This window comes from Rissa tridactyla, chromosome 1, assembly GCF_028500815.1.
Source record: "Rissa tridactyla isolate bRisTri1 chromosome 1, bRisTri1.patW.cur.20221130, whole genome shotgun sequence".
Lineage (NCBI taxonomy): Eukaryota > Metazoa > Chordata > Aves > Charadriiformes > Laridae > Rissa > Rissa tridactyla.
In genome coordinates this window covers 191,140,499-191,145,158 of record NC_071466.1, presented here as the reverse complement: position 1 = coordinate 191,145,158, position 4,660 = coordinate 191,140,499, and positions in this window count along the sequence as shown.

Here is a 4,660-nt window from a genome sequence, read left to right as displayed (position 1 = left end):
CGCTGGAACAAGTCCATTTCTTGCTAGGGTGAGATTAGGCCATTTCGTATTTAAGTGCTGACTTGTCAGAAAGTGACAGAAAATAAACTTCTTCAACATTTATTATTTTACTGTCAAGGAATTCGGCAGTTTACTTAATTGTAAAGGAAGGGACACGTACAAGTTTAAAATATTTTGCATTTTTAAATATAAACCCTAGGTCAGGATTTCAGGAGGTAAATTCCTTCTTCAGATAAAAACTTGTCTTCCATTAAGATAAAAATGATGTTTAGCCAGGTCTCCTAGTTTCTTTTACAAAGTTTATATAAGACTTTCGCATTCAATGTCTTACCTGACCAGCATGTAAGAGAAACACACACATTATCAGGTTACCTTGAAGAAATCCAACTTTTCTAAGACTTGAAATGAATTCCTGTATTTTGTTTACCTCTAAAAGATGTGTTCCATGACGGTGTTATCACTGTTCCATGTGTCTCTCCTGAACCATTTTCCTACAAGAATTTTGTTGCGGATGCCCTTAATATTTCACAAGTGTTCCATAAAATACTGCTGTCTCTTTAGAATTTACCGTGTTCGTTTCCTGCCTGTAACTGCAGACGGAATATAATTCTTTTAGTGGTCTGTATGAATATTCATAAGTGACAAGTACTCTGAGTTCTAAAATACTGGATGGGGAGGTTTTGCAATTTTTAGATCAGGGCTTCTCTCAGTTGTACCCTGGGATTAAAATGTCTTTATTTCAGTGCAATAACAGAGGAAGAACACAAGATTACAATAGTTTTTAACAAGAAGGAGATAACTTTGCATTATTTTTCATTCTTCTTTCAGTCTCCGTCACGAGGATGGAGTCATGCTGTGACATTCTTTTCTGGGTATTGGAACATGAGAAAGATATACTTGACTTTGAATGCCTCGAGTTTTGTAACGTATAATAGTTGAGTTTTACTTCTTTCACCCCAGTATTTTGCATTTTGATAGGCAAGTGCCACTTCACCGCTAAAGCCCTTCTGCTGACCTTTAACACAGCGGGTAGCTTTAGCAGTGCAATTATCAGGAAGGGTTGTGGTGTCCTGGAGGAAGTCAGCATGTGCACGTGTATAAACTGGGATATCAAGGATGTAAAAAGCAGAGGAGCACATACCAGGCAAGCGAAGTCATTTGATCATGACAACCCAGTCAAGCCAAAGTCAGAGTGGTGGTTATGTCGGAAATTCTTGCTTCGTCTCCTTTATGCATTTGAGTGAAAACATAAAAGAGTAAAGATTAATGTGACCCCATTTTACTTTTTCTTAAACTACTACCATTACCAACTCAAAAAGTTCTGCCTAGCAGTTGAGTAGCAGGAACTCAACGTACAGGAATCTAATTTACCCACTTGATACATATTGTTTATAAGTTTGATCCCTGGTTTCCAGTTTCACGACTGCCACTTGTCCTTACACAGTTCTAAGGTCGTTGTTTCCAAATGTGGGTGCCTAAAGCTATAAGCATGAATGTATATCAAGATGTTCATCCTTAATATATATCAATACCTTGTATGAGAAAGAAAGCCAGGATTTGCCCTTCAAAAACAAGACGGCAGCAATAATACAAGTCTCAGTGGGCTATTACTGTAATGTGTTCAGTAAAGAACAATCAATGTACACTGCTATAAGTAGAATTAAGAGACACCACTCGTGAAAGGTAAAGAAAAACAGACATAAATGTTCCACCTACTGTAGCTTATGCTATTGCACTTGTAGTTACCACTACTGATGCTGAGGAACTGCTCTTGTTGCTTGAACTGAAAATGTTTTCATGACAGAGGCATTTGTGCTATGTGTTACTTTTGCCCTTACAAATATAATTAAAGAAGTTTGGAGGGGTTTTCTTTTCTTTTAATGAGTAGCACCCTTTAGAAGCACACTTGATACACCCTCTTTGCTCTTTCTTTCCTTACTGTCACTGTTTCTCTTTCGTTCACTTGGTGGCTGTTGTTGTCATACAGTTTGCCTTCCCAGGCTCCAGCCCCCCTCCATCTTCTTCCCATTCTCCCTCCAAACAAAACAAACCAAAACAAAGCTCTGTTCATTATTTTTTCTTCCCGAGACAAGTTCATGTTTTTTCAACATACTGCAGGAGGACAGTGTATGCTGATTTTTCTGCTTAAATATTATTTTTCATCGTTTCTGTGTTTATTTTTCCAAATGTGCTAAGAGACCTCCCAATGAGAACCCTTCTTCCCTCTCCACAGTCCTCCCCTTAGGAATCTCAATGTTGCTAATATCTCTTGGGTAAAATCCAGCCACTGTGTCCACATCAAGTCAAGCTGAATTTACTCCATGCCCTGCAGCTGTTCCATTGTGTCCTTATTACAACACAAGTTTCTGTTTGGTTTATTTATTTATCATTTCTAAGTACCAGGCTTTCTGGCAAAATGTTGCCAGCTGGAAGTTACATGGAAAATGTTTAGCACAGCTTTAACACATGCTCCAGAGTATGTGTACATGCATTTCATTCTTGGTAAATCAGCATTTAGGGAGTATGGGGAAATAGGCTGTGAAATGCAATCAGCTTGTCCTGAGCTACGGTGCTATTTAATAAAATCTCTAGCAAATTCAAATAGCAGAAAGTCTTTAGTCCATGCATTTGCTCCTCCCTGAACTATCAATATCAAAATAGTCTCTTAGGCAACTATGTCAATGAAAAATGAAGAAAAATAAATAGGAAAAAATGAATAGGTATTTCTGATGAATAACCATCATCCCTGACTGTGCTAAATCACATTTCTAATCTCTTTATTTTGAGCATTTATTAGCACTTACTTCCCTCAGTTAAATAAGAATGAAGTGCTATAAATAATGTTTATGCCTCTAGGAGCTGACGTAGAGGGTCTTCTGGTTTTCTGTAGGCTTTCCCTCATTCAGAATTAACTAGTTAACTTCTCTATTGACAAGGCATACAATACAGAATAAGGAAGAAAACTACGTATATCTGTATAAAGTTCCTCTGTTTTTCATGTATGGGGGGTGCTGCACTGTCTCACAGATCCCTTCATCATTGTTTGGTGCAACAAGAATTCCAATTTCAATGTCTGCTGCTGTCACCCCATGTCATTCCAACAGAGATCTCTTCTACCGTGTTGGCCAAGCACATTGAGAGTAGGTCTGTCTTCCTCAGCAAATCATCCGTCACTTTTGTGTTGAATTTCCACCTGTGAATCATAACAAACACACACTTTGGTACTGACCTCAACAGCAGTACCTCTGTAGACAACTCTACATGTCATGTATCCATCAGTAGAACTTGAAAAAAAAAAAACAGGAAAAAAATGTGTAGAAACTCCTAGTGAGTATTAACCATTCTTTTCACTACGAATTTCCAGTTGATACTTCATGAGTTGTCTGGACTGTTATCTAAAATATACTAATCTTAGATAATGATGAACTATAGTTTGATTCTACTTCTGAAACTTCAGCAAGAGCGTAGTTTCTAAGGCATTTTCAGGAACAACATTGTCCACTAGGAAACAATTGGAGCGGAACACAGATGATTATTTGTGACAGTTTGGATCCTCACTGCTTATATAAAAGCTGAATGAAAAATGAAACACGCATCATAGCATTCATCTATGTAATAAGACAAGGAGCTGAAATAAATGTAATGTATACCTTTCTGAAGTCATCTCGATATATGTATGATGCTTTGCTTCTAATGAATTTATATTTACAATGACTAATTTTCCTCTTCTGTCTCTCCAGCATACATCACCACTGACTCTAATTGTTTAAGGAAGATCATATTGATGTAAGAGCATCATGGAATCAAACCACTTGAATTTAGGAAGAAAACCAAAACATGGAGGGCTTCAGATGTGTATAAGTCAAAAGATGACCACTCCTTACTTGAACACACAAGTTCTTCTAGCTAGTTATGTATTGGTAGGTATGTGGCGAATGTACAAGACAGTTTAAATCAAACTACAAAAGAATTTATATCAATATGCATAACTAATCAACCTAATCAGTGTCTTACATATCACCTCTGACTTTGGAGTCTTGAGTTCAAGCCATCAGAAGGAGTAGTTTTGTGACATTTAAACGTTGAAAAGTGATGTAGATTGATAATGACATTAAGTTGTGACAAGAGCCCTCTACCAAAAATCTCCAGCTTTCTGTTTTAAAACTATCTATGGATGTTGTGTCACACAGAGGACAACTCTGCAGCTCTTCATCCTGATGCACTTCCAGAGTGAGTACATTTGTGGTGTTTCTCCATGCCAGCAGCTGGAATAGCAACCCTTACCTCTATCTTATATTAAGTAATTGAGTAAGTGTCTTTTGAAGAGTGCTTATTTCCACCCTTGCTTTCAGGTTATGTGGGACAGGTAGTACGAGACTCATCTGAACCACCATGTATGCGTCTTTGAATACAAACAAGGAAGGCAATTGTGTTGGCTCCACCTTTTGTTTTTCTAAGTCGACCTGTGGAACAAAACTAAGGCCCTATATTAAGTGTGGCAGGGGGAGTTAGTGAGCAGACCTGTAAATTTTTGTACCGTTCCCATGGATTTAACAGCAAAGGTTGGTAGCCACATAACACCTGGATAATCATTACATAGATGATACCAAGGCAGAAATTTTCCTTCGGAGCTAAGAACAGCCTCAAAAATGTGGTCAGT